The sequence below is a fragment of the Jaculus jaculus genome, chromosome 14, assembly GCF_020740685.1.
Source record: "Jaculus jaculus isolate mJacJac1 chromosome 14, mJacJac1.mat.Y.cur, whole genome shotgun sequence".
Classification (NCBI taxonomy): Eukaryota; Metazoa; Chordata; class Mammalia; order Rodentia; family Dipodidae; genus Jaculus; species Jaculus jaculus.
The window spans coordinates 7,988,647-8,014,878 of record NC_059115.1 but is presented as its reverse complement, the minus strand read 5'-3'; the positions used below and the strand labels follow the sequence as shown (position 1 = coordinate 8,014,878).

General features: G+C 49.8%; 2 non-coding genes and 1 pseudogene across 2 annotated transcripts; 1 reads left to right on the top strand and 2 right to left on the bottom strand.

The window, feature by feature from the left end:
* The first annotated feature begins 1,074 nt into the window (after positions 1-1,074).
* Positions 1,075-1,192, top strand: LOC123454945 (annotated as a pseudogene).
* A 15,195-nt stretch (positions 1,193-16,387) lies between these two features.
* Positions 16,388-16,459, bottom strand: Trnae-uuc. Its single transcript has one exon. It is a non-coding gene; the product is annotated as a tRNA-Glu (tRNA).
* A 1,047-nt stretch (positions 16,460-17,506) lies between these two features.
* On the bottom strand, positions 17,507-17,578 carry Trnae-uuc. Its single transcript has one exon. It is a non-coding gene; the product is annotated as a tRNA-Glu (tRNA).
* Between the last annotated feature and the right edge of the window lie 8,654 nt (positions 17,579-26,232).

The following is a 26,232-nucleotide window of genomic DNA, read 5'->3' as shown; positions in this document are numbered from 1 at the left end:
GAGACAGAGAAAGGGGAAAGCGGGCCAGGCACAGGGCTGCACTGAGGATCGCTGTGAATTCAAGGCCAGGCTGAAACTACAGTGTGCGTTCAGGGCAGCCTGAGCTAGAGAGAGACCCTACCTCGAAAAGACAAAATAAATAGATAAATAATACAGAGAAAGGGAAAATGGTAGCAAAGACATGGAGAGAGACAAACAAGATTGGGCTGGGACACAGAAGCATCCATCTAACTGCAACATTTAGGAGACAGAAAGATAGTTTTCAGCCCAATCCGGCTAGTTTGCAAAACCCCTTCAAACCTAACACATTTCCAAGATAAAACCTTCTAAACCGGATCTCTCTCCCTCTCCCGCCCCCCGCCCCCTACTATTTCTCAGGTCACAGCTTTCCTTTTCCGTGGTGAGGTGCATTGGGAACCCGGGGCGCCCCACATAGTAGACAAGCCCTCTAGTACTGAGCCCCGCCCCCAGCACCTCAGTGATGGCTTCTAGGCTCTACTGCTGAGCCCTATTTTACTTCTTTGTTTGTTTGTTTGTTTGTTTGTCGTTCACCACTTCCCGATGGTTGATTTTATTCTTGATTCTCAGGTTTGGTTTTTTTTATATTTATTTATCTATTTATTTACTTTGAGGTTACATTTCCTTACAGGTTGGCCTTGAACTTGAGATCCTACTCCCAAGGCCTCCCATGTAGCTGAGACCCAGGCCTGAGCCGCCGGGTGCGGCAGGAAACAGTACTGACAGCCAGAGTTGTATGTTTATTTACTAACCCGTTTCCCTTAACTATCCTGACCCTGAGCTTAGAGACTGCTGTGCCCTGGGACCTCCAATAAATAAGGAAATGAATATTAAAAATAGGTGGCCGAGGGCTGGAGGGATGGCTTAGCAGTTAAGGCATTTGCCTGCAAAGCCAAAAGACTTCTGTTTGGCTCCCCAGGACCCACATAAGCCAGATGCATAAAGTAGTGCATGCATCTGGAGTTCGTTTGCAGTGGCTGGAGGCCCTGGTGCACCCAAACTCTTTCTGTCTCTCTCTTTCTCTCTATGGCTCTTTCTCTCTTTCTCTCAAATAAATTAAATCAAATTAAAAACAATAGGTGGCCGGTGTGCACTGGCTACAGCAGCAGCCTCCTTGGTCGTGGGCATAACCGGTTGTTTGTTTCGGGTGCCCTGAGGGACCTTGGGGACAGTTGTCTGAGGGATGTGCACTCTTCTAATCTCGAGTTGCTCCCAACCTAGCCCCCAGACAGGCATGCGCCGTGCGTCTGGGAAGCCCTAGGGCACAGTGGCCAGGTCCTCATGCCCATCTGCACCAAGCGGCAGAACAAGGAGGCCCCGTGCCCAGCCAGGGTCCAGTTTCCTGGCTGCCACAAGATCCACGTCCGAAATCGGTAGGGGCTTCACCAAGCGCAAACATGAAGATACAGTGGCTGGGGAGTGACCTACCCCGGACATCCGGGGGTCAGGTGTGTCCCCCCTGTGGTTCCCCTGGACAAGGGGCGCGCCCTGCACTCCTGAGCTCCCCTGCTCAACCTCACCGGCCACGCTCACTCACTAAATCTCACCACAGTCAATTTTTTTAAAAAGCCTCCAATCTCTTCCTTGTCCCACTGTGGCTTTCTCATCATCACCTGGGAGGGCAGCTGTTCATGGTAAAGCTGGGTTCTGTATTCATTCTGTATTTTCTTTTCTTTCAGTATACCAATTGTGTTTTATTGATTTGTTTTTATTAGCTGGGGGCGGGTGGGGATAGGCATGCCAGAGTCTCTGGACTCCCTGCAAATAAATAACAGCTGGTTGTGCCACTTTGTTTGTTTGGTTTTTTTTGTTTTTTGTTTTTTTTTTTAATTAATTATTTTTTTATTTGAGAGCGACAGACACAGAAAGAAAGACAGATAGAGGGAGAGAGAGAGAATGGGCGCGCACCAGGGCTTCCAGCCTCTGCAAACGAACTCCAGACGCGTGCGCCCCCTTGTGCATCTGGCTAACGTGGGACCTGGGGAACCGAGCCTCGAACCGGGGTCCTTAGGCTTCACAGGCAAGCGCTTAACCGCTAAGCCATCTCTCTAGCCCATGTTTTTGTTTTTTTGAGGCAGGGTCTCACTCTAGCCCCAACTAACCTGGAATTCACTCTGTAGTCTCAGGGCGGCCTCGAACTCACAGCAATCCTACCTCTGCCTCCCATGTTCTGGGATTAAAGGCGTGTGCCACCACGCCCGGCTTTTTGTTGTTGCTTCTTTGCTTTTTGTTTTTTTGTTTTTCTGGGGTTTTTTGCCACTTTTTAATTTTAATTTTGTTTATTTAAGAAAGAGAGAAAGAGGCAGAGAGAGACAGAATGGGCACACCAGGGCCTTCAGCCACTGGAAATGAACTCCAGACTCATGTGCCACCTTGTGCGTTTGGCTTATGTGGGTCCTGGGGAATGAAACCTGGGTATCTTGGCTTCACAGGCAAGTGCCTTAACTGCTAAGCCATCTCCTCTGCCCAAGTTGTATCACTTTTTCAGTCTGTCTTATGTGGGCAGCTTGGGAATTGAACCCTGGGGCCAACAGGCTTTGTAAGCAAGCACCTTTAATGGCTGAACCATCTTCCCAGCCTTGTCAGTTTATTAATTTATTAATTTATATTATTTCAACATAGGGTACTCGGATTAAAGTGTGTGCTACCACGCCTGGCTTATTTTATTTTTATTTGATTTTTGGTTTTCTTGAGGTAGGGTCTCACTTTAGCCCACGCTGACCTGGAAATCACTCCGTAGTCCTAAGCTGGCCTTGAACTCATGACAATAGTCCTACCTCTGGCTCCCAAGTGTGTAATTTTCATTTCTTATTTTTGGTTTTTTTCTAACATTTATTTATATATGGGAGAGAGAGAAAGAAAGAATGTGTGCGCCAGGGCCTCTAGCCACTGCAAGAGAACTCCAGATGCATGGCCCACCTTGTGCATCTGGCTCATTTGGGTCTGGGGAGTCAAACCTGAGTTCTTAGGCTTCATAGGCAAGTGCCTTAACTGCTAAGCCATCTCTCCAGCCCCCTATTTTGGCGTTTTGATACAGAGGATCACACTGTTGGCCTGGAACTCACTATGTAGCCCAGGCTGGCTTTAAACTAGTGGCGATCCTCCTGTCTCAGCCTTCCAAGGATTGGGACTACAGGAATGCACCACCACACTCAGCTGTGTGTGTTGTTGGAAGCTGCTGACTTGGGGGGTGAGGCATTTGAAACACATCAATGAAGAAGGGTGATACACGGCCTTCTCGATGAAGGTAGGGTGTCCTGACATCCGTTGCCCAGCCCTGGAAGGTAGAGCCAGCATGGTGATCATACTCAACTCTCTTCTGGGTGTGTGTATGTGTGGCACAAGTACACGTGCATGCACAGATGTGCACACCTCATGCACGTGCAGAGCAGAGGCCAAAGAAAAACACTGGATGTCTTCCTCTGCACCTCTCTCCTCATTTTCCCTGATGTAGTCTCTCACAAAACCCTGTTTTGTCAGAGATACTGACTGACCAGGGAGCTCCCACAGTCCTCCTCTCCCTGCCCGCTTCAGCACTGGGGTTGCAAGCGCGCACGGCCACGCCCAGCGTTTTGCACGGGTGCTGGGGATCGAACCTGTGCAGCAAGCGCTCTCACCCCTGCGCTCCTCCCCAGCCCTGCTCAAGCCCTCAGGCTCAAGTGCTGTGTGATCTGGTCACACGCAGGCCATCACTGGGAACCCATGATGTCAGCCCTGAAGGCCCAGTTCTAGCAGCTCCCTGTCTGGGGTTCCCTCCCTCCTCCATCATTTCCCCAAGGAGGAAACAATATTTATTCTGGCCTGGTATGGGGGCTCACACCTGTAATCCCAGCTCTTGGGAGGTAGAAGCAGGAGGAGGATCATAAATTCAAGGTCATCATCCTCAACTACATCGCAAGTGCAAGGCCAGCCTGAGAATTATGAAACCCTGTCTCAAACCCAGGTTAGCCTAGGCTACAGTGAGACCTTACTTTGGAAAAAAAAATTATATATATATATATACATATACATATATATATATACATATACATATACATATATATATATATATTTTTTTTTTTTTTTACTCTGAACCTCTGAGAATGGAAAAGTGGAAAGTTTAAGCTCGAGACAATTTGCAGAAATTGTCCACTGAGTAGATACCCAGCAAAGAACTTTGTACAGATCTCCAGGGACACCAGGCCTGCAATCCTGCCAGCTACGCTACTAGGGAGGCTGAGGCAGAAGGTCCTGAGCTCAAGGCCAGCCTGGGCGACTTAGTGAGACCCTGTCGCAAAACAGAAAGGGGTGAAAGGTAGTGTGACTCAGTAGTGGAGCGCTTGGGTTCAAGCCCAGTGATGCAGGCCGGGAATGAAATTGCTCTTCGGGGCTGGAGAGATGGCTTAGCGGTTAAGCGCTCGCCTGTGAAGCCTAAGGACCCCGGTTCGAGGCTCGGTTCCCCAGGTCCCACGTTAGCCAGATGCACAAGGGGGCGCACGCGTCTGGAGTTCATTTGCAGTGGCTGGAGGTCCTGGTGCACCCATTCTCTCCCTCTCTCCCCCCCCCTCCTCCTCCTCCTCCTCTCTGTCACTCTCAAATAAATAAATAAAAATAAACAAAAAAAAATTTTTAATTGCTCTTTGGCCAACCCCTCTGGCCACTCTGTCACCTCCATTGGCTTCTTGTTCCTGGAGAGCCAAGGAGCTAGGTACATGTTTCCACTGCCCAAGATGGGATATGGAAAAGTCAGGGTCTGAGTACAGTGAGGTCCCCAAGGAACTGATTCCGCAGCATTGTATCCCCAAGTTATCCCATTCTCACCCCCTTTTGTGGAGACCCTGTAATCTAGCCTTAGTCCCTCAGTGAAAGAACTTGTCACTTTTCTCTCCTTGTTTGGGTCTCTCTCTTTTTTTTTTTTTGTTTGTTTGTTTGGTTGGTTGAGGCAGGGTCTCACTCTAGCCCTCTATTCCAGGCTAGAACTCAAGATCCTCCCGTCTCCGCCACCCAGATGCCCAAATGCTGTGATTATTGGTGTACGCCACCACATCCAGCTTTGATTTCCATTCCGTCACTCATTCATCAATCTATTCAACAAATATTTAGCAAAATCCCAGGCAAATGCCAGGGCCTAAGAAGAAACCAAGGTTCACGAAGGGCCATGATCAATGCATGGGTAAACAAAACTTCAGCCGGGCGTGGTGGTGCACACTTTAATCTCAGCACTCGGAAGGCAGAGGTAAGAGGATCGCTGTGAGTTCAAAGCCAGCCTGAGACCAGAAAGTGACTTCTTCCAGGTCAGCCTGGACTGGAGCAAGACCCTACCTTGAAAAAGGAAAATTTCAGATAATGATACAAGTTGTAAAGATAATACAAGTCAAGGGTGGTGACACACACCTGTAACCTGTCACCCCAGCTCTTAGGAGGTGGAAGGAGACACTATCAGAGGTTCAAACTCAGCTATATAGTAAGTTTGAGGCCAGCCAGGGGTGTAGGAAACTGTATCAACAAAACAAAACAGCAACAACACCACCCAAAAAATGCATTGGAAATGTGTGCTAAGCAGCTAACTCGGACGCATGGGACACTAACCTGTCCCCAACAGATCTAACCTCCGTTTCTCCTGCTACCACCCAACTTGGGCCAGGTCCCCACAACAAAGGGTGGAAGGTCTACACTGATTATTCAGAAAACGCCACAGACTCCACATCTCCTTGTCAGGCCCCGAAAACATGGTCGAGGATAAAATACAAGCCCTTCCTCTTTTCCTTTCTCCGTCTGCCTCTTCCACACACTCACCTTCAGGAAGGAGAGGCAGGGACTCGCCTGGTGGCCCAGGTCCTGAAGGATGGTGGCGTCACCAGACAGCAGAGGCTGAAGAAAAATGGGTCTCCTCACATGGGGAGATTTTAAGCCCAGGCTGGGAGTGATGTCATCTACTGTGGCCTGGATCTTGAAGGGTAATCCCAGCCAAATGGGGGCGGAGGAGGGGGGGACTGACTAGGCAACAGGAGGTGACATTGGCTGGGAGGGTGAGGGGCACCGTCTGTTTAATCCCCTCCTCTCCTCCCCCAGGGCATCTTGACAATTAGGGCTGATGAAGAAAGGAGGGAGATACCAGCTCATGTTAGCCACCAGGGAGCTCTTCCCTGCTCAAGGAAGTCCTTTCTGAGGTCTGACTGATGGTCCTCCAGTTTGGGCATTGATTCCCCAAGAGCGCTTCAAAGAGCAAGGAGATTGGTTGTCCTGTTCCTAAGAGATTGTTGGTGAAAGGAAGGTCACGGAGCTGTCTGGATCCTTCTTTTGGGTCATGTTCACTCTGTAGCCCAGGCAGGCCTTGGGCTTGCAATCTTCCTGTCTTGGCGTCCTAAGTAGCTGGGATGACAAGACGATGTCACCAGACCAAGATGGGGTTCGCACCCTGACCGTCCGTGAACTACTTCAGTCCTGTACTGCCTCATGGTACTCTCTTTTCTGCCTCAGTTTCCTTTTTTGGTTTTGTTTTGTTTTGTTTTATGAGGTCTCAGTATAGCCCAAGCCGACTTGGAATTCACTCTGTGTTCTCAGGGTGGCCTTGAACTCATGGTGATCCTTCTTCCTCTGCCTCCCAAGTGCTGGGATTAAAGCTGTATGCCACCATACCTGGCTTGTTTTTGTTTTTGTTTTTGTTTTTCCAAGGTAAGGTCTGGCCCTAGCCAGACTGACCTGGAATACTGCTATGTAGTCTCAGGGTGGCCTTGAACATACACAGCCATCCGCCTACCTCTGCCTCCCAAGTGCTGGGACTAAAGGCATGTACCACCATGCCTGGCCGCCTTCTTTGTTTTGGGTCCCTGTGCCTCAGTTCCTTCCCTCTGGAACTTGGGCAATGCCACGTCTCCCTACCAGCCTGTGTACCCTGCCCTCATTTTTTCCAGCTCCTTCTATGAACGCCTTGTGTGCTCTCTCTCACTGTCTTTCTGTCTCTTTTTTCCTATCTCTGTCTCTATGTAATTCTCTCTGTGCGTCTCTTGATCGTCCTCTGTGTCTCTGCGACTCTTATCTCTCACTGAACTCTGCCTCTGCATACCTCTGACTCTGTGTCTCTGTATATCTCTGAATCTCTCTCCCTTAGCCCTGGTCTCTGTAGCCCAGGCTGACCTAGAACTCACTCTGTAGCCCAGGCTGGCCTCAAACTCAGAGCAATGCTCCTACCTGTGCCTCTTGAGTGCTGGGACTAAGGTGTGGACCACCATGCCAGGCAAATTTATGGGTTTGTTTATTTATTTTTTTACTTACTTACTTACTTACTTACTTACTTACTTATTGTATATGTGTGTGCAAGAGGGGCTTGCTCACATGCAAAGGATTCTTGGCGCTGCAAATGGACCCAGGCAGGAAGGCTCCCAGGCCTTGCCATCCTCCTGTCTGTCCTGTGATTCGGGAGCCTGTGTCCCACGGCGGCTCCATCCTCTTCCTCCGGCTCCGGCATCCTCTCTCCTCAGTCTCCCCCACCCCCACCCCCACTCTTGGTACCTCCTAAATTCTGTGTCTTCCATTGTCCCGTCGTAGCCTCCGGGATTTTCTTCCCTCTCCGTCCCTGTGGCTGTTCCTTGCCCCCCCCCCCCCCCGCCCGGCACGCAGGTCTGCTCCACTTTCGGGGACGCCCTGGCAAGTGCGCGCCCGGCCCACGCGCCCCCTAATCCCCGTCGGTGCCGGGTCACTGCGTGCCACCGCAACCCCCACCTCCACCGAGCCCCCGGCTGGCAGCGATTAACGACGCGGTCCAGGCCCGGGCATTAGCGTGGAGAGCCGCCACCCGCCCCGAGGCTCCGCCCTCCGCAGCTGGGGATGGGGATGGGGGCTGCCCGGGAGGGGGGCACTCGGGGACAGAAATACCTGCAGCTCTAGGCTGCCAACCCCGGGTTTCTCCAGCTGGGTGGTTCTGGGGTTGCAAAGTCCCTGCAGGAAGTCGGCGTGCGCAGGTGGTTTTGTATCAGAGGGCCTGAGGCTCAGTGGTTGATTTTTTTAATCTTTATTTTTTTTTAGTTTTTCGAGGTAGGATCTCACCCACACTTGGCTTTTCTTTTCTTTTTTCTTTCCTTCTTTCAGACAGAGAGGAAGATAGATAGACAGAGATATTGGGCACACCAGGGCTTCTAAGCCACCGAAAACAAACTGCAGATACATGGGCTACCTTGTGCATGTGGCTTATGTGGGTACTGCGGAATTGAACCCGGGTCCTTAGGCTTCTTAGGCAAATGCCTTAACCATTAAGCCATCTCTCCAGCCTTTTTCTTTATTTTTTGGGGGGGGTGGAGGAGGTGTTGGAGGTAGACTTTCACTCTAGCCCAGGCTGACCCAGAATTCACTATGTAACCTCAGGGTGGCCTTGAACTGTCAGTGATCCTCCTACCTCTGCTGGGATTAAAGGCATGTGCCACCACCACCCCCCAACCATCACCACCGCCACCGCTAGGCAAACAGGATAGCTGAGCCATTTCCCCAGCCCCTCACTGGTGGGTTCTAGACCAGCTCTACTGCTGAGCTGCATCTTCAAAGGTGTGTGTGTGTGTGTGTGTGTTTTCCATAAGGGCACCTGCTGCAGCACACATATGGAGGTCTAAAGACAACCTCAAGGTGTTTTATCCCCTCCAACCTTCTTTGAGACACGGTCTCTTGAGCCAGCTGTGGTGGTGGCCTGTGCCTTTAAATCCCAGCACCCAGGCAGAAAGGGTGGGAGGATCGCTGTGAGTTCGAAACCTGCCTGAGACTACATAATGAATTCCAGGCCAGCCTGGGCTAGAGTGAGACCCACTCAAAAAAAAAAAAAAAAAAGAGAGAGAGAGGGAGAGAGAGACATGGTCTCTCATTTTTCTCTCAGTTTCTCCTGGCCCAGCTTCCCATCTCTGTATTTCTGTGGTCCTGTTAGGAGTACAGAAAGTGACATCACTTGGAGACTGGGTGGGTGCTGGGGAATCAAGCTTGGCTTGGTAAGCTTGCAAGCAGATGCCTTTGACTGCGAAGCCATCCTCCCAGCTCCCCCGCCTTTTTACATTGTTTTACTTTTATGTGCGTGTGCGTGTGTTTGCCAGGTTGGGTCTCACTCTGGCCCAGGGAAAGCTGGAATTCACCATGAAGTCCCAGAGTCTAGCACACAGCGATCATCCTGCCTCTGCTTCCGGAGTGCTGGCATTGAAGGTGTGCACCACCATTGCGCGCTGCACCGCTTTTTTGTTGTTGTTGTTTAGAATGATTTTTATTTATTTGAGAAAAAGTGACAGCGAGGGAGAGAAAATAGGTGCGCCAGGGCCTCCGGCCACTGCAAACGAACTCTAGATGCATGTGCCACCTTGTGCGTCTGGCTTTGCTTGAGTTCTGGGGAATCGAGCCTGGCAGGCAGACGCCTTAAAGCTGGGGTTATAGGTATAAGCCACCACTCCGGGCTCAAGCTGAATCTTTTGAGTTGGATCTACCAAGACAAGCTCCTTTCGGATCTACAACTAGTTGCTCAAAAATCAATGGTGAAAGGCTTGGGAAACCTGACAGCCTGGGTTAAATTCCCAGAACCCACATAAAGCCAGATGCACAAAGTGGCACATGCGTCTGGAGTTCACTGATAGTGGTGGCACTGGACATTGGCATGCCCTTTCCCATTCTCTATCACTCTCCCTCTGCCCCGGCCAGCCGGGCTTCAACGGGAGCACGGACCCTAGAGAACCTGAAATGGAAGGGACAAGAGACACAAGGAACGGACAGCAAGACAGGAGTCTGATCAAGCTGCAGTTTTTATTTTTATCAGAGCACCTTTTATTCAGCAGAACAGGGGAGCTTGTCAGTAGTTTAGGTATTGCTACAATTCTGTTTTGACAGGATAAGATCATAGGCCCAAGGCCACAAGATTAATGACTGTAACAAACAGCTGCAGGCTTTGTGACTTTCCAGAACAGACAACTTATCACAAAATGGAGTCATTACTCAAGATAGAGGCACTTTTGGTTGCCTAGTGCCCAGAAGCCTGACCATAAACTGGCCTTTTGCAAAAGATAGGATTCTGTAAGCAGTCTGCTGACCAAGCAGGCCCAGGCAGATGGAGAGGCTTTTGCTCTATGGCTCCCCACATCCCTCTACCCCCCCATCCTTGCAGATAAACAAACTATTTTTAATTTTTTTGGGGGGGGGGTTTCGAGGTAGGGTCTCACTCTGGTCCAGGCTGACCTGGAATTAACTCTGTAGTCTCAGGCTGGCCTTGAACTCACAGCAATCTTCCTACCTCTGCCTCCCGAGTGCTGGGATTAAAGGCGTGCGCCACCACGCCCGGCAGCAATTTTTTTTTTAAGCTGGGCACATGTCTTTAATCCCAGCATTCGAAGGCAAAAGTAGGAGGATCACTGTGAGTCAAGACCAGCCTGAGACCAGAGTGAATTCTAGGTCAGCCTGGGCTAGTGTGAGACCCTACCTAAAAAAAAAAAAAAAGAAAGAAAAGAAAAGAAAAAGCCCAGTGTGGTGACACAAGCCTTTTTTTTTTTTTTTTTTCTTATTTATTTGAAGACATAGAGAGAAAGATAGAGAGACAATGGGCGCCCCAGGCCTCCAGCCACTGCAAACGAACTCCAGATGCGTGTGCCCCCTTGTGCATCTGGCTAACGTGGGTTCTGGGGAATCAAGCCTCGAACCGGGATCCTTAGGCTTCACAGGCAAGTGCTTAACCGCTAAGCCATCTCTCCAGCCCCGACACAAGCTTTTAATCCCAGCACTCAGGAGGCAGAGGTAGGAGGATCACCATGAGTTCGAGGCCACCCTGAGATTACATAGTATAATTCCAGGTCAGCTTGAGCTAGAGTAAAATGCTACCTTGAAAAAAAAAAAGAAAGAAAGAAAGAAAGAAAAGAAAAGAAAAAGAAAAAAGAAATGGGGCGGGGGGGGTGGACGGAGAGATGGCCCAGTAGTTAAGGCACTTGTCTGCAAAGGTTAATGACTGGGGTTCTATTATTCCCCAGTACCCACATAAAGCCAGATGCACAAAGTGGCACATGTGTCTGGAGTTCATTTACAGTGGCTGGAGGCCATAGTGTGCCCATTCCCTTTATCTGCCTTTTTCTCTCTCTCGTAAATAAATAAATAAAATATTTTTGCATTTTTATGAGTGAGAGAGAGATAATTGGCGTGCCAGGGCACCCAACCATTGCACAAGAACTCCAGATGCATGCACCAGCTTGTGTACATGTGCAACCTTGTGTGCTTGCGTCACCTTGTGCATCTGGCTTATGTGGGACCTAGAGAATTGGACATGAGTCCTTAGGTTTGCAGGCAAGCCAAAGGACCCAGGTTCAACTCCCCAGGACCCACGTTAGCCAGATGCACAAGGTGGCGCACGTGTCTGTAGTTCTTCTGCAGTGGCTGGAGGCCCTCACGCACCTGTTCTCTCTCTCTCAAATTAAAAAATATACATATTAAAAAAAAAAGATTAATAAGAAGGGCTGGAGAGATTGCTCAGCAGTTAAGGCACTTGCCTGCAAAGCCTAACAATCCCCAGTACTCATGTGAAGCTAGAACAAAATGGCATATGTATCTGCAGCTCACTTGCAGTGGCTAGAGGCCCTGGCATGCCCATTCTCTCTGTCTCTTTTCTCTCTCTCTCTCTCTCTCTCTTTCTGTTCACAAATAAATAAATACATTTTTAAAAAATAACAAAAGGCCAGGCGTGGTGGCACACACCTTTAATCCCAGCACTCAGGAGGCAGAGGTAGGAGGATTGCTGTGAGTTCGAGGCCACGCTAGGACTACATAATGAATTCTAGGTCAGCATGGGCTAGAGCAAGACCCTACCTCAAAAAAATAACAGGGCTGGAGAAATGGCTTAGAAGTTAAGGCGCTTGCTTGCAAAGCCAGAGAGCCTAGGCTCAATTCCCCAGGACCCAAGTAAACCAAATGTACAAGGGGGCACATATGTCTGGAGTTAGTTTGGAGTGGCTAAAAGCCCTGGGGTGCCCATTCTCATTCTCATTCTCTCTCTCTCTCTCTCTCTCTCTCTCTGTGTGTGTGTGTGTGTGTGTGTGTCTTTCTAAAATAAAATTTTTGTTTAATATTTTATTTTTTATTTATTTGACAGAGAAAGAGAGAGAAAGACAGAGAGAATGAGAATGGGCACACCACGGCCTCCAGCCACTGCACATGAACTCCAGACACGTGCATCCCTTGTGTGTCTGGCTTATACAGGTCCTGGAGAATCGAACCTGGGTCCTTTGGCTTTGCAGGCAAGTGCCTTAACCACTAAGCCATCCCTCCGGCCCTGAAATGTTTTTTTTAATAGTTAAAACAAAAAACATTTAAAAGAAAAAAGTAACAAAACATAGCCAAATGTGGTGCCACACACCTTTAATCCCAGCACTTGGGAGACAGAGGTAGGAGGACAGCCATGTGTTCAAGGTCACCCTGAGAGTACATAGTGAATTCTAGGTCAGCCTGGGCTAGAGTGAGACCCTACCTCCAAAACCAAAAAAAAAAAAAAAAAACCCAGCTGGTTTTGTTGGCATATACCTTTAATCATAGCAGTAGAATGAGGATCGCTGTGAGTTTGAGGCCAGCCTGGGACCAGAGTAAATTCTAGGTCACTCTGGGTTACAGCAAGACTCTACTTTGGGCATGATGGCACGCACATTTAATCTCAGCACTTGGGAAACACAGGTAGGAGGAATGCCCTGAGTTTGAGGCCATCCTGAGACTACATAGTGAATTCCAGGTCAGCCTGGACTAGAGTGAGACCCTACCTGGAGAAAGCCAAAAAAAGAAGAGGAGGAGGAGGAGGAAGAAGAAGAAGAGGAGGAGGAGGAGGAGAAGGAGGAGGAAAGAAAGGAGGAGGAGGAGAAGAAGAAGAAAATAAATTTTTTTAAAAATTAAGCTAAATAGGGCTGGAGAGATGGCTTAGTGGTTAAGGCATTTGCCTGCAAAGCCAAAGGATTAGGTTCAATCCCCCAGGACCCACATAAGCCAGATAAACAAGGTGGCGCAGGCATCTGGAGTTTGTTTGCAGCAAATGGAGGCCCTGACATGCCTATTCTCTCTCTTTCTTTCTGCCTCTCTCTCTCTCCAATAAATAAATAATGTTTTTTAAATTAAAAAACTTTTGGGGGGGAGGGTGGCTTAGAGGTAGGGTTTCACTCTAGCCTAGACTGACCTGAAACTCACTATGGAGTCTCAGGGTAGCCTGGAACTCATGGCTACCTCTGCCTCCTGAGTGCTGTAATTAAAGGTGTGCACCACCATGCCAGGCTAAAAAAATCTTTTTTAAAAGTAAAATAAATAGAGATGAGAAATCTGAGCCCAGTGTAGAGGCACATACCTTTAATCCCAGCACTTGGGGGGGGGGAGCAGAGTTTGGAGGATTGCCTGAGTTTGAGGGCACCCTTGGACTACATAGTGAACTCCAGGTCAGCCTGGACTAGAGTGAGACCCTACCTTAAAAAAGGGGGAGGTGGCTAGAGAGATGGCTTAGCAGTTAAGGCTCTTGCCTGCAAAGCCAAAGCAGCTATTTCCAACTCTCCAGGTCCCACATAAGCCAAATGCACAAGATTGACCCAAGCCCACAAGGTCACACATGCGCCCAAGGGGGTGCACCCCCTAGAGTTCACTTGCAGTGGCTGGAGGTCCTAGTGCACCAATTGTCTGTCTGTCTCTCTCTCTCTCTCTCTCTCTCTCTCTCTTTCTCTCTCTTTCTCTCTTGCTCATTCTTTCTCTTTCAAAATAAATAAATAAATAAATATAAACTGGGTACAGTGGTGCACCCCTTTAATCCCAGCATTTGGAAGCCAGAGGTAGGAGGATTGCTGTGAGTTTGAGGCCAGCCTGAGACTACTTAGTGAATTCCATCCAGGTCAGCCTGGGCTAGAGCCAGACCTTTCCACAAAAGTAAAACAACAAGGCTGGAGGGATGTGTTTAGTGGTTAAGGCATTTGCCTGCAAAGACAAAGGACCCAGGTTCGATTCCCCAGTACCTATGTAAGCCAGATGCACAAGGTGGCGCATGTTTCTGGAGTTCATTTACAGCAGCTGACAACCTTGGTGCGCTCATTCTCTCTCTCTCTCTCAATCAATCTCTCTCTCTCTCTCTCTCTCTCTCTCCCTCCGTCTCTTTCTCAAATAAATAAATAAATAAAATACAATTTAAAAAGAATAAAAAGGATAGAAAATAGTCAGTCTTGAGGACTGGGGAGATGGCTCAGGGGTTAAAGATGCTTGCTTGACAAGTCTGATGGCCTGGGTTCAATTCCCTAGTATCCATGTAAAGCCAGTTGCACAAAATGGTGCATGTTTCTTTAGTTCATTCTGGTATACGGCCCCTCTCTCTATCTCTTCCCCTTCATAGATATTTCTTTAAGGTTCAGTTCCCCAGTACCCACATAAATTTAGTTGCACCAGACAGTGCATGTGTCCGGAGTTTGTCTACAGTGGCTAGAGGCTCTGTCACACCCATTATCTCTCTATCTGGGTCTCTCCCATAACCATATATATATATATATATATATATATATATATATATATATATATATATATATATATTGTTTGTTTGTTTGTTTGTTTGTTTGTTTTTGTTTTTTCGAAGTAGGGTCTCCCTCTAGCCCAGGCTGACCTGGAATTCACTACGGAGTCTCAGGGTGGCCTCGAACTCACGGCAATCCTCCTACCTCTGCCTCCCAAGTGCTGGGATTAAAGGCGTGCATCACCACGCCAGGCACATAAATATATATATTTTTTAACCAGGGCTGGAGGATCACCATGAGTTCAAAGCAACCCTGAGACTATTTAATGAATTCCAGGTCAGCCTGGGCTAGAGGGAGACCCTACTTCAAAAACAAAAAAATACACACACACACACACACACACACACACACACACACACACAGTTGCCAGGTGTGGCGACACACGCCTTTAATCCCAGCACTCAGGAGGCAGAGGTAGGAAGATCACCGTGAGTTTGAGGCCAGCCTGAGCAAGGTCAGTTTGGGCTAGAAAGAGATACTAAGTCAAAAAAAAAAAAAGGAGAAAAGAAAGAAAGCTGGGGCTGGAAAGATGGCTCAGTGGTTAAGGTGCTTGCCTGCTAAGACAAAGAACCCAGGTTCAATTCCCCAGGTGCAAAAGGTGGCACATGCATCTGGAGTTCATTTGCAGTGGCTTCAGGCCCTGGTGTACCTATTCTCTCTCTCTCCTGCCCTCCTCAAATAAATTAAAAATTGTTTTAAAACAGGCCTGGAAAGATGGCTCAGTGGTTAACACAATTGCCTGCAAAGCCTAATGACCTGGGTTCAATTCCCCAGTACCCACATAAAAGCCAGATGCACAATGTGGCACATGCATCTGGAGTTCCTTTGCACTGGCTGGAGGTTCTGGCATGCCCATTCTCTCTCTCATCTTCCAAACAGATAAATTAATTTTTTTTATTTTTATTTTATTTATTTATTTTTGCTTTTCAAAATAGGATCTCACTCTAGCTCAGGTTGACCTGGAATTCACTAGGTAGTCTCAGGGTGGCCTCGAACTCTTGACGATCCTCTTACCTCTGCCTCCCGAGTGCTGGGATTAAAGGTGTATGCCACCACACCCAGTCTCTCTCTCTCTCTCTGTTTCTCTCAAATACATAAATAAAAATAAGATATTAAAAATAAAAAAAGTGGACGTGATGGCACACACCTTTAATCCCAGCACTCGGGAGGCAGAGGTAGGAGGATCGCCGTGAGTTTGAGGCCACCCTGAGACTACATAGTGAATCCCAGGTCAGCCTGGGCCACAGTAAAACCCTACCTCGAGAAATCAAAAAATGAAAATAAAAAAGAAGAAGAAAGAAAAAAAGAGAGGGAGGATTGCTGAGTTGGAGGCCAGTGTGAGACTATACAGTGAATTCCAGGTCAACCTGAGATAAAGGGAGACCCTACCTCAAATGAAAAGAAGAAATAAATAAACAAATAAACAAACAAACAAACAAGCCAGAATTGGGTGGCGAATGTCGGCAATCCCAGGATTTCTGAGGTTGAGGCAGGAATATCAGGAGTTCAAAGTCATCCTGGGCTACAATACTTGTGGGGGGGGGGGGCAGCAAGAGTGGTGGCACTCAGCCTTTAGAAGGCAGAGGCAGGAGGATTGCTGCAAGTTCAAGGCTAGTCTAGACTACATGAGACCCTTGTCTCACTAACCAAAGAACCTCCCTCAACCCCCACCAAAAAAAAAAAAAAAAAAAAGTGCGGCTCCATCACCATGAGTTCGTGGCCAGCCTTGGACTACAGAGTGAGCTCCAGGTCAGTCTGGGTTAGAGTGAGAACCTACCGAGGGGGGGAAAAAAATGCCACTTTCCTAATGCTTTCTTTCATCTTCAGATGGGATCAGGTGCAAATATATAGCCACAAACAGAAAAGACAACTGCTTCCCATACCGGGAGTCGAACCCGGGCCGCCTGGGTGAAAACCAGGAATCCTAACCGCTAGACCATATGGGAGGTGTCTGTGGTGGCTTCGCAGTTTCTCAGTGTGGCCAGGGCCTGAGCGTCTATTGGTCTCCCCGCCCCACCCTATGCCTCAGCCTCCGTCCTCTGTCGCCCCCTTGTGGGCCCACTTCTCTGCAGAACCTACACTCCAGGTCAGAGCCACCTGGCCGAGCAGAAGAGAATTAGATCCGTTTTGTGGGTTGGAGGACTCAGCAAACTCTGGCAGCACCATGAAAACGTTTGCTCATAACATATAAAATATCCTTGAAAACATGGTGGTGTACACCTTTAATCCCAGCACTTGGGAGGCTGAGGTAGGAGTATCCCTAAGAGTTTGAAGCCAGCCTAAGACTACATATTGATTTCCTGGGGAAGAAAAAAAGAAAATGTGGCCAGGAGCTACCCAGGAAGCTGAGATGTGATGCTTCACTTCCTGGAAAGTTCCTTCACCACTAGGCCTGTAATTCCAGCTAATGTGGAGGCTGGAGGGGCACAAATTCAAGTCTTGACTGGGCAACTAAAAGTAAAAAGAGAGCTGGCAGCCCAGCATGGTGGCACACACCTTTAATCCCAGCACTCAGGAGGCAGAAGTAGGAGGATCGCTGTGAGTTCGAGGCCACCCTGAGACTACATAGTGAATTACAGGTCAGCCTGGGCTAGAGTGAGACTCTACCTCGAAAAACCAAAAAGAGAGAGAGAGCTGGGGCCTGGCTCAGTGACACTGACCTGCCTAGAATGAGCAAGGCCCTAGGTTCAGCCCCAAATACTACAAAACTGGAAGAGCTTTACCAAACTGGATCTAACCTCTGCAGATACCGTGGTTCTCTGTGTCTTTGCCTGTATTACGATCTTTCTTTCCTTTTTTTGTTTTTCAAGGTAGGTTCTCGCTGTAGCACAGGCTGACTCGGTAGTCTCAGGGTGGCCTCGTACTCATGGCAATCCTCCTACCTCTAAAGGCATGTGCAACTACGCCCAGTTAACTTTCATTTATTGGCAAGAAGAGAGCCAAACAGAACTGCTAAGGAACTACAGATGCATGGTAAACAGAAAAGTAACTCATTCCCATACCGGGAGTCGAACCCGGGCCGCCTGGGTGAAAACCAGGAATCCTAACCGCTAGACCATATGGGAGATGCCTCTTCTTACTGAGAAGTTTCCCCCTGTGGCTGGGTCCTGAGACTCTGCTCTGCTTCTCCATGTCCAGCCCCACCCCAACCTTGAGCCTCTGCCTTAACAACTAAACAACCTCTAACAACCTCTCTGGCCCCTGCACCACTTTATACGTCTGCCTTTACATGCAAAAGCCTGTAACCACTGAACATCCCTCCAGCCCTGTTTTTGCTGGCCAGCCTTGCTCTCCCAAGTAGTGGGATTACAAGCATGAGCCACCTTGCTGGGCTTTGGGCTTTGAAAGGAAGGTTTTTGTTGTTGTTTTTAATCTTTGGCTTTTTTTTTTTTTTTTTGGTTTTCCAAGGTAGGGTCTCTAGCTCAGGCTGACCTGGAATTCACTCTGTAGTCTCAGGCTGGCCTCGAACTCAAGGCGATCCTCCTTCTACTTCTACTTCTGAGTGCTGGGAATTATTGGTTTTTTTTTTTTTTTCTTTTTTCTTTTTTTTTTTTTTCCTGGAGGTATGGTCTCCAGACTTGGGGCTGGAGAAATGGGTTAGCGGTTAATCGCTCGCTTGTGAAGCCTAAGGATCCCGGTTTCCCCAGGATCCATGTAAGCCAGGTGGGGTATGCATATGGAGTTCTTTTGTAGTGGCTGGAGGCCCTGGCATGTCCATTCTCTCCCCGCCCCCTTTCTCTCTCTGTCACTCTCAACTAAATAAGTTTTTAAAAATAAATAACAAGGGCTGGAGAGATGGCTTAGTGGTTAAGCACTTGCCTGTGAAGCCTAAGGATCCTGGTTCGAGGCTTGATTCCCCAGGACCCACGTTAGCCAGATGCACAAGGGGGCGCACGCATCTGGAATTCGTCTGCAGTGGCTGGAAACCCTGGCATGCCCATTCTCCCCCCCCCCCTCTCTCTCTCTCTCTCTCTCTCTCTCTCTCTCTCTGCCTCTTTCTCTGTCTGTAATTCTCAAATAAATAAATAAAAATAAACCGAAAAAATAAAAAATAAATGTAGGCATTTAAAACTGCAAATTTCTCTTTAAAAAATAAATAAATAAATAACAAAACTTAAAAAAAAAAAAAAACAAAAAAAACAGGCTTACCTGAAATTCACTATGTGGTCTCAGGGTGGCCTTGAACTCACATGATCCTCCTACCTTTGCCTCCAGAGTACCAGGATTAAAAGCATGTGACACTATCCCCCAACTCCAAAAAGCTTTTTTTTCTTTTTGCTGCGGTGTGTGGTGTGATAGATGCAGTATATGCAAGTGTATACGCCTTTGTGGTGCTCCAGACACTGTCCTGTCACGGGGTCCCTCACCTGCAGAGCCCAGGGTGGGTGACACGGATCTGGTTTAGAGCCTGAGTCTCTTTATCCTGATTCCTGGGCTTGGGGGGTCTCAGAAGATTCTCAGTCTCAGCCCTCCTCTGGGACTGGAGTTACAGGTGCTGTGGCCACGCCCGGCAGTTTTACGTGGGGTGGGGAGATTTGAACTCTCAGTCTCTAGACCACTCGGGCTGTCAGGATAAAGTCTCTTTCTGTCCCTTTTGTTTTGTTTTTCAATGTAGGGTCTTACTCTAGCCCAGGCTGACCTGGAACTCACTCTAGTCCCAGGCTGGCCTCGAACACACCTCAATCCTCCCAAACAGCTGAGTGTGGCCATGCTTACCTATAACCCCAGGCTTGTGGGGAGCAGGGACTGGAAAAGTACTGGGGTTCCCCAGAGTGGTGGCTTCAAGTTGAGAGAGAGACACTACTCAAGGTGGACAGGTGATAGAGGAAGGACACCATGCTCCGCTCTGTCCTCTATGAGCCCCAACAAACCCTAGGTACACTCCGCCACAGGCCAGCTACACCCCACCACCTCCACAGGCCCAGGCCCAGCTGCAGCCCCGGCTAGCTGTGAGCTGTCCTGCCCAGTGCCTCGGAGGTCTCACTACACACTGACTTCTCCAGGTCCTTCTTATCCCAGGACACCTTCTCGGAACCCTTGTTATTTGGAAGAACACTGAGGTACAAGGAAGAGATAACATTGTACCCCAGGGCTTATGAGTTGGGTTCTTTTGCAAGTCCATGGGGTATCGGTGCCCGCTGGACCCTGCAGGACCCCTAGGTCACATCCTGCTGACTTGTGCCCCTGAATGCACCAGCTCCCTACCTGCTGGATAGGAGCTGACTTTCTTTTGAGTGAGTGAGAGAGAGAGACAATATATATAGAGAGAATGGGTACACCACAGCACCCAGCCACTGCAAACAGACTCCAGGTGCGTGTGCCTCCTTGTGCATCTGGCTAACGTGGGTCCTGGAGAATCGAACCTAGGTCCTTTGGCTTTGCAGGCAAGTGCCTTAACCACTGAGCCATCTGTTCAATATTCCCACCTGGCCATTTGATGGGCGTGGGCGTGCCTGTGGGTTCACAGGCCCAGGGCTGGAGGGCTGGGAACTAGATGCTTTTCCTTCAGCTGATGTCTCCCAGGAGCACAACGATGGTGTCCAGCCTGGGGTTTCCTGGGTGGACTTTTTTTTTCTTTTTCCTGGTTTTTCAGGGTAGGGTCTCATTCTAGTTCAGGCTGACCTGGAATTCACTATGCAGTCTCAGGGTGGCAATCCTCCTACCCCTGTCTCCCCAGTGCTGGGATTAAAGGTGTGCTCCACCTCGCCTGACTTGGACTTTTGTTTTCTTTCTGGTTTTTCCAGGTAGGGTCTCCCTGTAGCTTAGGCTGATCTGGATCTCACACCATAGTCCCACAGTGTCCTCCTACCTCTGCTGGGATTCATGGCATGTGCCAACACACCTGGTCATGGCAATTGTTTTCTCTTTTCAATTCTTTTTTCTCAATTTTTATTAACATCTTCCATGATTATAAAATATGTCCCATGGTGGGCTGGAGAGATGGCTTAGCGGTTAAGCGCTTGCCTGTGAAGCCTAAGAACCCCGGTTCGAGGCTCAATTCCCCAGGACGCACGTTGGCCAGATGCACAAGGGGGTGTGCGCATCTGGAATTCATCTGCGGTGGCTGGAAGCCCTGGCGCACCCATTCTTTCTCTCTGCCTCTTTCTCTGTCTGTCACTCTCAAATAAATAAATAAAAATAAACCAAAAAAAAATTTAAAAGTATGCATGTCCCATGGTAATACCATCCCAACCCCCTCAATTTTCTTTATTAACAACTTCCATGATTATAAACAATATCCCATGCTAATGCCTCCCCTCCCCCCACTTCCCCTTTAAAACTCCATTCTCCATCATATCCCCTCCCCATCTCAATAAGTCTTTCTTTTATCTTTTTTTGTTGTTGTTGTTTTTGGTTTTTCGAGGTAGGGTCTCACTGTAGTCCAGGCTGACCTGGAATGAACTACAAAGTCTCAGGGTGGCCTTGAACTCACAGCGATCCTCCTGCCTCTGCCTCCTGAGTGCTGGGATTAAAGGCATGCGCCACCACGCCTGGCTTTCTCCTCCTATCATGATGGTCTTGTGTAGGTAGTGTCAGGCACTGTGAAGTCATGGATATCCAGGCCATTTTGTGTCTGGGGGAGCACATTGTAAAGAGTCCTACCCTCCCTTTGGCTCTTACATTCTTTCTGCCACCTCTTCCACAATGGACCCTGAGCCTTGGAAGGTGTGATAGATATTGCAGTGCTGAGCACTCCTGTCACTTCTTCTCAGCACCATGGTGCCATCTGAGTCATCCCAGGTCACTGCCATCTGAAAAGAGAAAGTTCTCTAACAAAAAAATGAGAGTAACATTAACATAAGGGTATGAACATGAAGAGACGTGCTTACAGGGCAGTTTGGTGAGCATAGTATATACATGTAGCCAGACAGCAGCAGACATTACACCCCTAGGGCTCATGACCACCCCTACTGTAGATTTTCAGTATCAGGGATGTATTCCCTCCCATGGAGCGGGCCTCCAGTCCAATTAGAGGGCAACAGCCACCATGACAGATGTGCCACTATTGCACTGGTTAGCTCATTTGGCCTGGCGGGCCAAATATAAGGCTTGCACTGTCCACTGTTGAGTATCTTCACTGGTTATTTTTCTCTCTCCCATTGAACTGCATGCAGAATGGCTTCTTCCAGCTTTCTGTCAGCTGGTCTACATGGAGGAGGTTTTCAGCTCAGCTCCAGCAGGATTTCTCAGTGACCTTTCAGCCCACGTATGTGGAGTCTTCAGCAATAGGGTCTTACCATCTATTCCTGGTGGGAAACCAAGGGCCTCAGGAATGGCCAATAATGTTTTGGGGACATCAGACAACTCCCTGGTCAACAACTCACTGGAAGGTATCCCATCCCTGGCACCAAGAATTTTCTAGTAACAATCCATGGCTCCTGAGTGTTCCATTGTACAAAAAAGTAGGTTTCCATATAATTTGGGGGGGCGCAGGGTCTCACTCCAGCCCAGGCTGACATGGAACTCACTTGGTTGCCATAGGCTGGCACTAAATTCACAGTGATTCTCCAGCGTCAGCCTGCCAAGTGCTGAGACTAAAGGCGTGTACCACCACACCTGGCTTGATTGGATTTTTTCCCTGTCAAAGATAATTAAAAAATAAAAAATCTACTGGGAATGGTAGCACACGCCTTTAATCCCAGCACTCAGGAGGCAGAGGGAGGAGGATCACCATGAGTTTGAGGCCACCCTGAGACTCCATAATGAATTCCAGGTCTTCCAGGTCAGCCTGGGCCAGAGTGAAACCCTACCTCGAAAAACCTAAATAAATAAATGTAAATAAAAAATCTTTTGGGTTCACTGGGAGTCAGAGGTAGTTGGATCACTGTAAGTTCAAGGTCAGTCTCAGACTACTTAGTGAATGTTCCTGGCATGTATGGGCTAGAGCGAGACCCTACCTCGAAAACCAAACAAAAAAGGACTGGGGATAAGTAAGGCTCAGAGCTTAAAGGCACTTGTTTGTTGCAAAACCAGATTATCTGGGTTCAGTACCCAAAGTGCTACTTATGTCTGGAGTGGCAGGAAGCCATGGTGTGCCCATTCCTTGCAAATATGGCTTAACAGTTAAGACACTTGCCCACTAAGCCTAAGGACCCAGGTTCAATTCTGCAGGTCCCACGTTAACCAGACGCACAAGGTGATGCATGCGTCTGGAGTTGGTTTGCACTGTCTAGAAGCTCACGTCCTGGGAGACCCAAACCCAGTCTTCCAAACAAGCCAGGTGTGGCCCAGGCCAGTCATCCCCGCTACTCAGGAAGCTGAGGCCAAAGGATCACGAGTTTGAGGACAGACTGGTCTACAGGACACTGTCTCAAAAACAAAAACAGCGGGGCGTGGTGGCACACACCTTTAATCCCAGCACCCGGGAGGCAGAGGTAGGAAGGATCGCCATGAGTTCAAAGCCATCCTAAGACTACATAGTAAATTCCAGGTCAGCCTGGGCTACAGCAAGACCCTACCTCAGAAAAAAAAAAAAAAAAAGAAGAGTGGCTTTGGAGCGTTTAAGCACTAAGTGAGACATCTCTATCAATCTCATCCTCCGAAGCTCAGGGAGCATTGTTGTACAGGTGGCAGTAATGTAAGAGCCCATAACCAGGGAGGGCTATATTCAATGCCATGGGTGGTGGTACACGCCTTTAATCCCAGCATTTGGGAGGCAGGATCATTGTGAGTTTGAGGAAACCCTGAAATTACATAGTGAATTCTACGTCAGCCTGGGCTAAAGTAAGACCCTACCTTCAAAAACCAAAACAAAAAAAAGGCTGAGGTAGGAGGACCACTGTGAGTTGAAGCCCTGAGTTAGAGACCCCACCTAAAATAAATAAACAGGTAGGTAAGTAAAGAAAAATCTGGGCGTGGTGACGCACACCTTTAATCCCAGCACTGGAGAAGCAGAGGTTAAAAAAAACAGCCTTGAGCAAACAGCAACAAAAAATTCAGCTCTATAGTTTGGAGACCCAAACCTGTTTGTAATCCAAGCACTCCAGAGATTGAATCAGGATATTAAGAGTTTGAGGCCAGTCGAGTACAGAGTGAGATCCTATCTTCAAAGAAAAGAAAGAGAGCCCAGCATAGTGGCCCAGGCCTTTAATCCCAGCACTTGAGAGGCAGAGGTTAAGAGGATCACCATGAGTTCGAGGCCACCCTAAGACTACATAGTGAGTGGACTAGAGTGAAACCCTGCTTCCAGTAAATATATAAATATTAAAAAGTTAAAAAAGTAAAAGAGAGAAAAATTAATCCTTGCATTGGAGAAATGGAGGGAGAAGGAGGAACAGAAGTTCAAGGTCTTCCTCTGCTACATACGGAGCATGAAGATGGCCTGGACTTCAGGATAGCATGTCTTAAAAAAGAAGTTCAGCCATGGGCAATACCAGTAACCCCACGGAAGATCGCCCCCTGTGGAGAAAGGGCAAGAAGGAGGGAAAAGATGGTACCAACACATGATGTGTCCTTACAAAAGAAAAAAGCAAAAAGCAAAGTTCAGGGCTGGAAGGGATGGCTTAGCAGTTAAGGTGCTTGCCTGCAAAACCAAAGAACCCGGGTCTAATTCTCCAGGACCCATGTAGCCAGATGCACAAGGTTCTGTCGGGCGTGGTGGCGCACACCTTTAATCCCAGCACTCAGGAGGTAGAGGTAGGAGGATCGCTGTGAGTTTGAGCCGGCCTGAAACTGTCCAGGAGGCCCATGAGTGTTAGTGTCCAGGCCCCCAGCAGAAACCCAGGACTCAGTAGCCCGTCCAGTAAGTAACCCAAACCGGGCATGGTGGTGCACGCTCCCAGCGCTTGGGAAACTGAGGCAAGATGTTTAGGAGTTCAAGTCTCAGGTTCACTTTGACTTCAAGGTCACTCTAAACTACTCCAGACAGCACCCCCACCCCCACGAAAAGAACCTCCAGAAAACATGAAGGGGAAAAAAACACTATGTAGCAAAGGCCCGGCTGCAGAGGCTGGGGGCGGGGCTGGGGTGGGGCCGCAAGGTGGGCGGGAGGGAGGGTCCGCAGGGGATTTAAGCCCAGGTCCCCGAACTGAGCTCGCCGTCGCCGTCGAGTGGAGCCGCAGCAAGATGGAGTCTGTGGAGCAAGTCCTCAGTGAGTTGGGCCGGGCCGCAGGTGCAAGGCGGTGGGTGGGCATGCATGGGACCCTGTGGTTGGCTTGGGGGGTCGCATCTGGGTCTGCAGGGGAGGCTGCCCCTGGTTCAGGACAGTTGTCCCTGCTACGAGGGGCGAAGAGATTGCACACGGAACCTCATGGGCGCTGGGCCCCGGCAAAGGTCAGGGTCCCTTCGGTCCCTGGCCCGGGTCTGGACCCTGAGACCCTGGCCCGCCTTCCTACCCTGGGTGTCCTGCAGTAGTGCTCGGTTTGGGGGCTTTCGGACATTTTGGGGGTGTTTGCTTGAGGTAGGCCGACCTAGAATTCACTCTGTCGTCCCGGGCTGGCCTAGAACTTGCAAGTGATCCTACCTTTGGCCTCCTGGGTGGTGTGATTGCTTGCTTGCTTGCTTTTTTCCCTGATGATGCCTATTTCAAACATGTGGACACTTAGGTCTCAACAGAGGTACAGCGAAGGGCGAGGTTTTGGATTTGGGGTGCAAGCCTGATTCTTAGGCCCTGCAGCCATGCCCAAGACCGTTGCGCCTCGGGGGCAGGGAGCCGAGTTGAGGCCTGGGGGCGGCTGCAAGGCTTAATGTGGTCTGCTTCCCCTCCTTGCAGAAAAGTACACGCTGGGCCCCCACGTCCAGGACTACAGCTGGGAGCAGCACGTCGAGCTGGAAAAGCATTTTAAGATGGACGCCTACCCCGACCCGAGCACTTGCGCCGCGCTGGGGACCCGGGTGAACCTGAGCGCCGACCTCGTCGCGGTCCGTCCCCCCGCCCCGCCCCGCCCCCCGCCCTGCCCCGAGCCGCCCCCGCCCCGCCCCGCCCCGAGCTCGCCACCTGAGCCCCGAAGGCAGGGTGCCCGGCCCTCGATCCATCCCCGTTAAGTCCAGCCAGCCAGCCTGGCCCTGCTACCCCGTTGGTGGCACGTGCTTGCGACCTGACTTTTTAAGTGGGAGGGGCTGGAACTGGGAGGATCAGGAGTTCAAGGTCATCCTCAGTTATTTAAGGACACTGAAGCCAGTCTGGCCCTGGGGGAGGATCTGTTTGCAAAATAAAGAAAAATACCCTGGCTTGGGTGTGGCGGCCACACCTCTTAGTCCCCTCCCCGCGCTCCCAGAGGTCAGCTCGAGGCCGAGGGAGGCCTGATCTGTAAAGTGCGTTTAAGGCAACTCGGCCCGAGCCCCCCCGTGCCCGGTGCCCCGCGCCCCTGACCCGGCGCTGTCCTCCGCTCCGCAGGCCTGGTTCGACAAGCGCCGCGCCGTGCAGGTGCTGCTGTCGCCGCTGGCGCGCGGCTCCCCGTGGCGGCCCCGCTCGCAGCGCCGGCCCGGCGCCTACCAGCCCCGCCTCTCGGTCGTCACCTACCAGTACCGGGCGCAGCGGAGGAGAGCCCGCGACCTGCGGCCCGGGGAGCCGAGCCCCGAGGAGCCGCGCTGCCCCTTCTGCGCCCAGTGGGGCTTCGGCGAGGGCCCGCCCGAGCCCGAGCCCGCGGCCGCCGAGCTGCCGCCCGCGCTCGAGGCCTTCCAGCGGCTCTCGGTGTCGTCCGCGGCGCCCGAGCACGGCGGCGAGGACGCGCTGGGGGCCCCGGGGACCCTCTGACCGCGGCCCGGGGCGCGCGGCGTC